We start from the raw sequence: 13,567 nt of genomic DNA, 5'->3' as shown, positions 1-13,567 counted from the left end.
TTTGCCTTACCCCTTGTTCTAAAGGGGTAGGCGTAGGGGTAGGGAAACCATCCTGGCTACCAGCAACATTTCCTGTATATTCGTTTTGTGAATTGTTCTGTAATTTGTGACCGTAGCATGGCCCAAGCAGAGGGTCACCCCTTTGAGTCTCGTCTGCTTGAGGTTTCTTCCTCAGAGGTAGTTTTTCCCTTACCACTGTTGCTCTGGGGGTTGGTAAGGTTAGGCCTTACTTGTGTGAACTTGAGGCAACCTTGTTGTGATTTGGCATTATATAAATGAAAATAAATTGAAATTGGATCTGAACATCTTCCATTTACAGATGATGGAGGCCACTGTGCTCATTGAGACCTTCAAAGCAGCAGAAATATTTCTGTACCCTTCCCCAGATCTGTTAGGGTTAGGGCTTGCCTTGAGACATTCCTGCCTCGTAGGTCTACTGACAATTCCTTTGACTTCATTCTTGGTTTGTGCTCTGACATGTCCTGTCAACTGTGGGACCTTATATGTAGACAGGTGTGTGTCTTTCCAAATTATGTCCAATCAACTGAATTTACCCCAGGTGGACTCCAATTAAGATGTAGAAACATCTCAAGGATCATCAGTGGAAACAGGATGCACTTGAGCTCAATTTTGAGCTTCATGGCAAAGGCTGTGAATTATCATTGATGTGGTTTCTTAGTTGTTAGGTTTTTTCATGAATTTGCAAAAATCTCAAAAATACTTCTTTCAAATTGTCATTATGGGGTATTGTCTGTAGAATTTAGAGGAATGTTTTTTATTTATTTCATCCATTTTGGAATAAGGCTGTAACATAACAAAATGAGGAAGAGGTGAAGTGCTGTGAATACTTTCCAGATGCACCGTAAACCCGCAACATACACAGTCAGTACCGCTGCTAATACTCACAGCAGATTGTTGACCTTTCCTGTCTGTGGGTCCATGCAGCTGAAGTGTGTGCCCTGATGACTTCATTAAAATCCCCTCCCTCATGAAGAAAGCAAAGCAGATCCTCACATGAATGCTGCCTGGATGAGAGACCAGCATCCCTCACACAAGACCTTGAAGAAATACATTGTTACTTTGTCCTCTTATCCTGGTCATTGTGCTGAGTTCTTTTTCTGACTATTCCGACACTTCCTCCTGTGAACACTGGTGACTCCAACACAATCCCTGCCAGCTTTCAGTAGCTCAATGTGATAAATGGATTGCATTTCTATTGAGCTTTTGCATCTGAGGCAGATACTCAAAGCACTTTACAATGATGCCTCTCACACACACACACACACACACACACACACACCAAGGCGTGGATGAGTGGTTAGCACTGTTGCCTCACACCAAGAAGGTCCTGAGATCATGTTCTGTGTAGTGTGGAGTTTGCATGTTCTCCCCATGTTTGCGTGGGACACCAGCTTCTTCCCACCTCCAAAGACATGCAGGTTAGGTAACAGGGAACTTTAATGTGACTGTGTGACTGGCCCCCATCACCCTTAATTGGAATAAACAGATATTGAAAATGAATGAATATATACACCGGTACACTGATGTCACCATGCTGGAGGTCAAGGTGTACAACTACACACTATGCACAACTTTGGGATCTTACTGAGTTCCCTGTCTGATAGGGAATTAAACTGATTATTCATCTCCAAACCCTGCAGGTCATCACCTCCCCAAATGAACTCCTGTATTCAGTTTGGATCACCAGTCAGGCCATGTCTGAAAGTCCTCCACCTGGAGTGCAGGAAAACTCTCTCAAAAAACTCTGATCTTGAAGTCCAGCCAGATTAACTCACAGAGAAGACAGCAATCTGCCAGAATTCTGCTGGATTCTTCAGTAAGATGCAAAAAGTATACAAACACAAACTGGACACTTCTATGCACCCTACAGTTCTGCAGGCGTCTCCAGCATCCTCCCATAAGAACAAGTTTCTTCACTACAATGTTCAGTGGTTTTGGAATGCCACTGAACATTGAGACAGGAATTCAGCAACTCAGAGCCACTGACTATTTGCAAAGTGAAGGAGCACTGAGCCATTTTCACCACTGTTACCGAGTCCATAAGGGACTGATACAGTCCTTGCTACCTGCCCTGTCATTGCCAGTAGCTAAAATTACCTATGAATGCCCCTCTCAAAGGCCTCATTGCTCATCAACCACTGGGTAAAGCAACACAATATCACTCATTGCAGCCAAGATTAATTTCAATCTAGACCTGCGAGTAAATAGACATGAGGTCGAAGTGTGCAGACTTAGACCTGCATTATCCCACTCGGGATAATGCAGCTCTAGGGATTTTGGTGACTCCAAATTTACTGTGTGTGTGTGTGTGTGTGTGTGTGTGTGTGTGTGTGTGTGTGTGTGTGTGTGTGTGTGTGTGTGTGCGTGCGTGCGTGCGTGCGTGCGTGCGTGCGTGCGTGCGTGCGTGCGTGCGTGCGTGCGTGTGTGTGTGTGTGTGTGTGAGAGAGAGAGAGAGAGAGAGAGAGAGAGAGAGAGAAAGACTAAATTTGTCTGTCTATGTGTGGCCCTGTGATCGACTGGCATCCTGTCCAAACAGTATGACTGATTTTCATTTTTTTAATTTGTGGCAACCTGAATAATCCCTTGGCCATGTGGTTATATCATCTATTGATGAATGATGGTTCTTGATGCAGTGCCATGTGAGGGATTGATGATCAAGGTGTTCCGCTTGCACCCTTGCCTTTTACGCCACTGAAATGCCTCCAAATTCCTTGAATCGCTTAATAATATTAGGCACTGTAGAGGGGAAAATATGGAAATCCCTTCAAGGAACAGTGTGTTTCAACATTTCAATAATTTTCCTCATGCATGTGTTGAAAAACTGGTGATCCTCTGCTCAAAATCAAGGACTCACTTTAATGGATACTGCTTTTGTACTAACTCATGGTTACAAATGAATCACTTGTTGATATCACTTGTTTGAAAGACGTTGTTTTTCCTTAGCCCTAAATTAGGCCCTTCATAACTTTTTGTAATGTGTTGCAAGCCTGAAATGCAGGAATGGGTGAATAACAACAAATGAAGTGAAGTTAACCACACAAACATGAAATATCTCGGATTCATATTGTCTGCAATGAAACAGAAGTCAGACTTTAAGGTAAAGATCACTGCAGAGTTTTTTAAATTTGCATACCGTTCCAACTTTTTCAGGGGTTGGATATAATAACATGAAAACTGTTCCTGCGTCTGCGTTCCTCTGAACTGTTACAGATCACACAGCTCCCCCAAATTTGCATAATGGTAGTTTTGCATAAAGGTTTGCATGATGACGTCTTTCCTTTTTGGGGGAAAGAGACTGGATGAGGACAGAAAGAGAAGGCCCAGAGAATTTCAGTCCAGCATAACGTATAATTAAATAAGTGGTGCCATTACTGGGTTTTTTCCATTTGATTATTGGGTTTTCATGACAATGTGTTGATGGCTGTAAGGAGGGCTGATGGGTTGATGTAAATGTTGTGATTAAGCATGTTTTTACAACATGAGTATATAATTTACATATTTAAATCAAATCAAATCAATTTCATTTATATAGCGCCAAATCACAACAAACACTTGCCCCAAGGCGCTTTATATTGTAAGGCAAGGCCATACAATAATTACGGAAAAACCCCAACGGTCAAAACGACCCCCTGTGAGCAAGCACTTGGCGACAGTGGGAAGGAAAAACTCCCTTTTAACAGGAAGAAACCTCCAGCAGAACCAGGCTCAGGGAGGGGCAGTCTTCTGCTGGGACTGGTTGGGGCTGAGGGAGAGAACCAGGAAAAAGACATGCTGTGGAGGGGAGCAGAGATCAATCACCAATGATTAAATGCAGAGTGGTGCATACAGAGCAAAAAGAGAAAGAAACACTCAGTGCATCATGGGAACCCCCCAGCAGTCTAAGTCTATAGCAGCATAACTAAGGGATGGTTCAGGGTCACCTGATCCAGCCCTAACTATAAGCTTTAGCAAAAAGGAAAGTTTTAAGCCTAATCTTAAAAGTAGAGGCGGTGTCTGTCTCCCTGATCTGAATTGGGAGCTGGTTCCACAGGAGAGGAGCCTGAAAGCTGAAGGCTCTGCCTCCCATTCTACTCTTACAAACCCTAGGAACTACAAGTAAGCCTGCAGTCTGAGAGTGAAGCGCTCTATTGGGGTGATATGGTACTATGAGGTCCCTAAGATAAGATGGGACCTGATTATTCAAAACCTTATAAGTAAGAAGAAGAATTTTAAATTCTATTCTAGAATTAACAGGAAGCCAGTGAAGAGAGGCAAATATGGGTGAGATATGCTCTCTCCTTCTAGTCCCTGTCAGTACTCTAGCTGCAGCATTTTGAATTAACTGAAGACTTTTCAGGGAACTTTTAGGACAACCTGATAATAATGAATTACAATAGTCCAGTCTAGAGGAAATAAATGCATGAATTAGTTTTTCAGAATCACTCTGAGACAAGACCTTTCTAATTTTAGAGATATTGCGCAAATGCAAAAAAGCAGTCCTGCATATTTGTTTAATATGCGCATTGAATGACATATCCTGATCAAAAATGACTCCAAGATTTCTCACAGTATTACTAGAGGTCAGGGTAATGCCATCCAGAGTAAGGATCTGGTTAGACACCATGTTTCTAAGATTTCTGGGGCCAAGTACAATAACTTCAGTTTTATCTGAGTTGAAAAGCAGGAAATTAGAGGTAATCCATGTCTTTGTGCCTGTAAGACAATCCTGCAGTTTAGCTAATTGGTGTGTGTCCTCTGGCTTCATGGACAGATAAAGCTGGGTATCATCTGTGTAACAATGAAAATTTAAGCAATGCTGTCTAATAATACTGCCTAAGGGAAACGTATAAAATGAATAAAATTGGTCCTAGCACAGAACCTTGTGGAACTCCATAATTAACCTTAGTCTGTGAAGAAGATTCCCCATTTACATGAACAAATTGTAATCTATTAGATAAATATGATTCAAACCACTGCAGCGCAGTGCCTTTAATACCTATGGCATGCTCTAATCTCTGTAATAAAATTTTATGGTCAACAGTATCAAAAGCAGCACTGAGGTCTAACAGAATAAGCACAGAGATGAGTCCACTGTCTGAGGCCATAAGAAGATCATTTGTAACCTTCACTAATGCTGTTTCTGTACTATGATGAATTCTAAAACCTGACTGAAACTCTTCAAATAGACCATTCCTCTGCAGATGATCAGTTAGCTGTTTTACAACTACCCTTTCAAGAATTTTGAGAGAAAAGGAAGGTTGGAGATTGGCCTATAATTAGCTAAGATAGCTGGGTCAAGTGATGGCTTTTTAAGTAATGGTTTAATTACTGCCACCTTAAAAGCCTGTGGTACATAGCCAACTAATAAAGATAGATTGATCATATTTAAGATCGAAGCATTAATTAATGGTAGGGCTTCCTTGAGCAGCCTGGTAGGAATGGGGTCTAATAGACATGTTGATGGTTTGGAGGAAGTGACTAATGAAAATAACTCAGACAGAACAATCTGAGCGAAATAGTCTAACCAATTACCGGCATCACTGAAAGCAGCCAAAGATAACGATATGTCTTTGGGATGGTTATGAGTAATTTTTTCTCTAATAGTTAAAATTTTATTAGCAAAGAAAGTCATGAAGTCATTACTAGTATTAAAGGAATACTCGGCTCAGTAGAGCTCTGACTCTTTGTCAGCCTGGCTACAGTGCTGAAAAGAAACCTGGGGTTGTTCTTATTTTCTTCAATTAGTGATGAGTAGTAAGATGTCCTAGCTTTACGGAGGGCTTTTTTATAGCGCAACAGACTCTTTTTCCAGACTAAGTGAAGATCTTCTAAATTAGTGAGACGCCATTTCCTCTCCAACTTACGGGTTATCTGCTTTAAGCTGCGAGTTTGTGAGTTATACCACGGAGTCAGGCACTTATGATTTAAGGTTCTCTTTTTCAGAGGAGCTACAGCATCCAAAGTTGTCTTTAATGAGGATGTAAAACTATTGACGAGATACTCTATCTCACTCACAGAGTTTAGGTAGCTACTCTGCACTGTGTTGGTATATGGCATTAGAGAACATAAAGAAGGAATCATATCCTTAAACCTAGTTAGAGTGCTTTCTGAAAGCACTGCAAAGTTACACACCGATTCGATGTTAATTTTAGTGACCTCCGATTGGCGTAACCGGGTGTCATTACTGCTGACGTGAATTACAGTCTTACCAAATTTACGCTTAGCCTTAGCCAGCAGTTTCAAATTTCCTTCAATGTCGCCTGCTCTGGCCCCCGGAAGACAATTGACAATGGTTGCTGGTGTCGCTAACTTCACATTTCTCAAAACAGAGTTGCCAATAACCAGAGTTTGATCCTTGGCGGGTGTGTTGCCGAGTGGGGAAAAACGGTTAGAAATGTGAACAGGTTGGCGGTGTACACGGGGCTTCTGTTTAGAGCTACGCTTCCTCCTCACAGTCACCCAGTCGGCCTGCTTTCCCGGCTGCTCAGGATCTGCTCGAAGGGAACTAACGGCGGCTAAGCTACCTTGGTCCGCACTGACTACAGGGGCCTGGCTAGCTGTAGAATTTTCCACGGTGCGGAGCTGAGTCTCCAATTCGCCCAGCCTGGCCTCCAAAGCTACGAATAAGCTACACTTATTACAAGTACCATTACTGCTAAAGGAGGCCGAGGAATAACTAAACATTTCACACCCAGAGCAGAGAAGTGCGGGAGAGACAGAAGAAGAAGAAGAGCTAGTAGCTGCACTAAGCTAGCGGATTCCTAAAAACACACAAAGTGAATAATGTGTAAATAATTTAGAGGTGATTCAGCAGAGGGAGTGCTTTAGTTAAGGCACGTGAAGATTACACTGTGAAACAAATCGTTATCTAGTTAACTAGATCAATCTAACTGCGCAGATTAAACAGCTAACAGATACAGCAAAACACCACTGTGCTCCGGAACAGGAAGTGATACAATACCGCAGTGAGAGCCAACCACCAGTCACAGTATTTAAGATCACAGTAAAGTAAGTCCCTTCGGCTGCTCCCTTGTTTGCACTCAGGGTCGCCACAGCAAATCCAAGGTGGATCTGCATGTTGAATTGGCACAGGTTTCACGCCGGATGCCCTTCCTGACGCAACTCCACATTACATGGAGAAATGTGGCAGGGGTGGGATTTGAACCGGGAACCTTCTGTACTGAAACCAAGCGCATTAACCACTTGGCCACCACCCCTGCACATATTTAAGATCACAAATATGTAAATTATGAAAGAAAATAAAATCCCCTGACGATAGAGTTGGATATAGCGAAGCTAGAGGGCGGACTCACGCCTGGCTGTGTGCCGTCAGGGAGCATGCACTGCCATTACCAAAGAGGGCAAAAAGTCTGTCTTGGGTTTTTATTTTTATATTTGTTCTTTTTGTTTTCTTTCTGGTTTTCTGACTTCCGCATTCAATTAACACACACACTTGTGTTGTGTGGGCCGCTGAAGAGGAGGTACTGCTGGCCCACCACCACCAGAGGGCGCCCTGTCTGGAGTGCGGGCTCCAGACATCGGAGGGCGCTGCCGCCTCACAGGAGCAGCCAGGGTGACAGCTGTCACCCATCACCTGAGACAGCTGATGTCAATCACCAGGGAGGTATATCAGCAGGACGGCATCTCCACCTCATTGCTGAGATATCGCTCTACTAAGGAGGTAACGAACTCAGCCAGTTGTATCATTCTGAGAATTAATACTGTGTTGCTTGTGCTTAGGTCAGCTGAAGACCGTATTGGACGAAGTAGGATAAGTACTCACATTCCAATCCTACAGTACTATTTTGAGTAGAGGTGGAGGTGGTGTTTCCACCCCGTGTGTTGCTGGGTGCGGCCGCACCCACACCTGACTGTTTCTGTTCCTTGCCAGCAGTACCGGATCCAACGAGCGGAGGCAGTGGCCACCTGGGAGTTCGGGACTTGGCGGCTCCAGTATTCCCGGGGTTTGGTGGCAGAGGAAATCGGGTGGTTCCGGTTCGACTCGGACAGACGTCTCCTATCGTCGAGCCTGCCCACACGACACCATTGGAATTCGGCTTACCGCTATAATTGTAATCTGTTGTGTTTGTTGTGCATGTTCACAACAGTAAAGCTTTGTGATTTGACTTCCTCCATTGTCCGTTCATTAGCGCCCCCTGTTGTGGGTCCGTGTACCTACACTTTCACAACACACTTGTATTGCACATCCGGGTACTTCGTGTTCTTTTTGCCCTCTTTGGTAATGGTGGCCATGCCCCCACGAAGGCACGGCAGCATTACGTTAGCAGTATAGGGAGTGCACTCTCTAGTTTCGCTTGATCCAACTCTATGCCCCTGACCTGGTCCTCGTGCTCCTCCCTGCAGGAAGGAAATCATTACCAAAGTTCAGAAGTGTAACTCGACCTCCACCTGTGTCATCTCTGCTCACATTTCAGCACAGCGGCATTGAGGTGTCACAAAGCAGACCTCATTAGATACTAACAGGAGATGTGGAAATACCGTCTCAGCCGTCCCCGTGGCATTACTGCCTCCATGCACTTTGATGCACTGCCAAGCAAACATTTCTCACATTCATACTCTGCTGGACAGAGGAGAGCGGCGCACACTCACTCAGCACAGCCTGTCCACAAAGATACAAGTCCACACAAGACATGCTACATAGTTCACATCCTTCCATGCGGTTTTGTGTCTTTTGAGTTCTCTGGGTGATTACTCCCTAAGCGGGAACACTGTAATGAGTATCCGAGTGGCTGAGGCTGAGTCACATAGCGGCCCCTTTTCACAAGCACACAATGCTAATTGTGAATGCCCACTTTGGTCGCCAGAGGTGATGAGTAGCGCCAGTGTCAACACAATGTCAGCAGTGCAGACCATCCAACTTCAGGGCAGATTACAAAGCTTTCAAATCCTAGAGTTTGATCCTCCCACATACATCATCACTGTTACAAATGTGAGACGGCGCCATTATTCACCCTCTCGTGCTGCTGGTGAACTTAAAGGGGCCAACAGACACTCAAAGAAACACAAAATGATAAATCATATAGCTGAACTTGACCTTTTGTCAATAATTTAATTTTTTGTTGTTTAAAAGTTCAGGGAATACAAATTTCAGCAACATTTCAATAAAACTAAAGCTGCAAAAGCACGTAACACATTTTAAAAGTAGCATCTGAAACCGAACATAGATAAATAGATAAAATAATTTATTACTAACACTAATTATTAATATTATCTACAATAGCAGAATGATAATGTTTTTCCTCTGCTGCTGTGTCCGTGACTTTCCACATGCTCGCACTGTGTTGTGCACGTGAAAAATTGACTAAAATGTTTGATTTTAGGGTTTACAAATGTTTTTCACCGTTAAACTTTGCTCACTTTACCAGTAAAAAAATGTTAGTGGACTGAAAATTATTGGAATTAAATTTATCAGAAGATAATTGGTCTGCTGATGGTTTTAAAAGTTATCTGAAAAGCTAATCTGCTAACAAAAACATTAGTTATGCCCTGCGTGGCGCTTGCCAAAAAGACTCTTGTTTGTCTTTCATTATTTCATGCTTGAAGATGTTTGAACATATCTCATTCACATGCCAATTATCTACATATTAAAAGTGTGCATGATGCATGAGTTTATTAATAAGTTCAATGTAAGTACATAATATAATTGTAAATACATTAAAATTGCATGTATCACACAGGAAAGTGAAAACACTTATTTCCATTGTTGCCCATTTAAAAATCAAATTACAAAATAGAATAATAAAATAAAATATTAATATCATTGATAATAATAATAATAATAATGATAATATTAATGTGTGAATATGATAACAAGAACCTAAACAATTTATAAATACATTAAGACAGTAAATTAACATAAAATAATTACGTAGATCAAGCTGGTAGTGTGTTACTGAATCACTGTCATCCTACATACGGAGAATATCTCTGCTTGCTCTCTGTCTTTTCCACAAGCTTGTCTTCTTAAGACACGCGTTGGCTTCTTAAAAGTCCTCCTCAGTACTTTTACCAGTTTGGTACCTTAGGAGCTCTCTTAAGGCCTAAGGTGCTTTGCAGACAACTTTCATCTTACCAAGGGAAAATTGTCTAAGAATTTGAGAAATTCTAAGATTTTTCTTAGAATAGTGTCACCAGGAGCTATTTTTAGCCTCAGGCTGCTTCATGCATACGGGCCCAGACTGTTTTATCCTTGACAATTACACATTAAATATGACACGTGCTGGTAATAAAATTATGAGTAAATCCTGTGTAAAATATATTGGTCTTGACTTAGATCAGACCTTATCTGGCGATCTTATAGCTAACAAAGTGATCAGCAAGTCAAATGCAAAATTAAAGTTCTTATACAGACAGGCCAAAGATTTTGATTTGCATATGAAAAACTTCTTCCATCAGCTTTGATACAGAATCTAATCAGATGGAGCTGTTTACATGATGTGATTTTGATCTGATTGTTCAGTCAGATTACTTCTGGTCCATGTAACTGTAGTTAGTGTCACATGGACTGTGCCAGTGCAGCCTGGTATTCTGGCCTGACCAAGTGTAATCAAGGGAGGTTGCAGATTATGCAGAACAAGATCATTCCCTTTCTCCTCTCTGCACAACCCCCGGACCCACATAGGCCTGGCCGACTTTAGAATGGTCAGTATGTTGTCTGTTGAGCTCAAAGTTAATTAAAATTAAATCATATGTTTAATATAGTGAATAAACAAACCTGAATGACTTGGTCACTTCTTTTAAATTTACAGCTGCTCAGCACAAAACTAATACTCGAATCAAAGCATCTTTTTAAAAACAGGTTCAGACAGTTTTTTTTCCAAGAACTGGCTCAACAAGAGAACAATTAATTTATTTATTGCTGAGAAAAAAAAATACTATATATATATATATATATATATATATATATATATATATATAAACGCAACACTTTTGGTTTTGCTCCCATTTTGTATGAGATGAACTCAAAGATGTAAAACTTTTTCCACATACACAATATCACCATTTCCCTCAAATATTGTTCACAAACCAGTCTAAATCTGTGATAGTGAGCACTTCTCCTTTGCTGAGATAATCCATCCCACCTCACAGGTGTGCCATATCAAGATGCTGATTAGACACCATGATTAGTGCACAGGTGTGCCTTAGACTGCCCACAATAAAAGGCCACTCTGAAAGGTGCAGTTTTGTTTTATTGGGGGGGATACCAGTCAGTATCTGGTGTGACCACCATTTGCCTCATGCAGTGCAACACATCTCCTTCGCATAGAGTTGATCAGGTTGTCAATTGTGGCCTGTGGAATGTTGGTCCACTCCTCTTCAATGGCTGTGCGAAGTTGCTGGATATTGGCAGGAACTGGTACACGCTGTTGTATACGTCGGTCCAGAGCATCCCATACATGCTGAATGGGTGACATGTCCGGTGAGTATGCCGGCCATGCAAGAACTGGGACATTTTCAGCTTCCAAGAATTGTGTACAGATCCTTGCAACATGGGGCCGTGCATTATCCTGCTGCAACATGAGGTGATGTTCTTGGATGTATGGCACAACAATGGGCCTCAGGATCTCGTCACGGTATCTCTGTGCATTCAAAATTCCATCAATAAAATGCACCTGTGTTCTTCGTCCATAACAGACGCCTGCCCATACCATAACCCCACCGCCACCATGGGCCACTCGAGCCACAGCATTGACATCAGAAAACTGCTCACCCACACGACGCCACACTCGCTGTCTGCCATCTGACCTGGACAGCGTGAACTGGGATTCATCCGTGAAGAGAACACCTCTCCAACATGCCAAATGCCAGCGAATGTGAGCATTTGAACACTCAAGTCGGTTACGACAACAAACTGGAGTCAGGTCGAGACCCCGATGAGGACGACGAGCATGCAGATGAGCTTCCCTGAGATGGTTTCTGACAGTTTGTGCAGAAATTCTTTGGTTATGCAAACCAACTGTTTCAGCAGCTGTCCAAGTGGCTGGTCTCAGACGATCTTGGAGGTTAACATGCTGGATGTGGAGGTCCTGGGCTGGTGTGGTTACACGTGGTCTGCGGTTGTGAGGCTGGTTGGATGTACTGCCAAATTCTCTGAAACGCCTTTGGAGATGGCTTATGGTAGAGAAATGAACATTCAATACACGAGCAACAGCTCTGGTTGACATTCCTGCTGTCAGCATGCCAATTGCACGCTCCCTCAAATCTTGCGACATCTGTGGCATTGTGCTGTGTGATAAAACTGCACCTTTCAGAGTGGCCTTTTATTGTGGGCAGTCTAAGGCACACCTGTGCACTAATCATGGTGTCTAATCAGCATCTTGATATGGCACACCTGTGAGGTGGGATGGATTATCTCAGCAAAGGAGAAGTGCTCACTATCACAGATTTAGACTGGTTTGTGAACAATATTTGAGGGAAATGGTGATATTGTGTATGTGGAAAAAGTTTTACATCTTTGAGTTCATCTCATACAAAATGGGAGCAAAACCAAAAGTGTTGCATTTATATTTTTGTTGAGTGTAAATACACAGACACAGAATATGAAGTTATGAAGGTGTTTAATATGAACATAGCAGGTGGCTCTGTGGGGGAGGAGGCTGGTCAGCAGTATATAGACTTAGGTTTGATTCCAGGTTTGTGCTTAAGGCTACCTGTCTATGTCCTTGGAGAAGACAACACGTCAGCTTTGTTCCAGTTCACACAGTTCTAAATGGGTGTCAGTTTCCGTTGGGGAAATAACCTGTGGTGGACTGGCATCCTGTACAGGGAGAGTCTCAGACTCCTATCTGCTTCACACTATGGAAGCACCTCCCTTAACAGTCCTCAGTGTCTGTGTGGCTGACTTATGTAAACTAATATGAACCAGTGTCAGTTAGTAACATTAGAACATCTTCTCATTCTTCATCATCTCTGTAAACATTTGGAGAAGTCCTGTCATCCACAGGGTTTTGGTTTAGTTGCATTTATCTATGTATTTATGTACATTAGCAGTCAATAGTTTGGATACACTTTCCCATTGAATTGATAAGTACTGTACGAATGTCTTGTCTGTTCCCACTAGATGACGCTGTAAGCCTTTTTCTCACCTGTTACTGAGTGTATAGAACTCTGTTTCAGTGACTCAACCCCCAGTCAGCAAACAGATAAGATACAAGTGAATACAATGTCCTCCACAGGCAGGAGAGACAGACGGGGACATTAGTTAAATATTGTCATTGATTGTGGGCTTTGGGTGAGCAAAGAGTTCAGTGTGAGCTCTGCTGGCATTTTTCTGCCACTTACGTTTTACTCCATCTGCTCTGTGCACTGCCACACTTTTGCACATATGTTGTTTGTGAGAACTATCAATGATTTCAGAGGTCATATAAAGGTCAGAGAGGGTAACTTGTGACTGGAGATTTAACCTCTAATCTCTAAACAAAGATGGTCCAGCAGAAGTATTTGACAAGCAGATCAGACTGGTTGTAGTTGGAACTTTCCAGGTGTGAATGTGTGTCACTGTCTGAACAATTCTGATCGATCAATCAATCAATCAATCAATCAATAC

This window comes from Thalassophryne amazonica, chromosome 8 (assembly GCF_902500255.1).
Source record: "Thalassophryne amazonica chromosome 8, fThaAma1.1, whole genome shotgun sequence".
Classification (NCBI taxonomy): Eukaryota; Metazoa; Chordata; class Actinopteri; order Batrachoidiformes; family Batrachoididae; genus Thalassophryne; species Thalassophryne amazonica.
Note: the sequence above shows the minus strand (reverse complement) of the source record.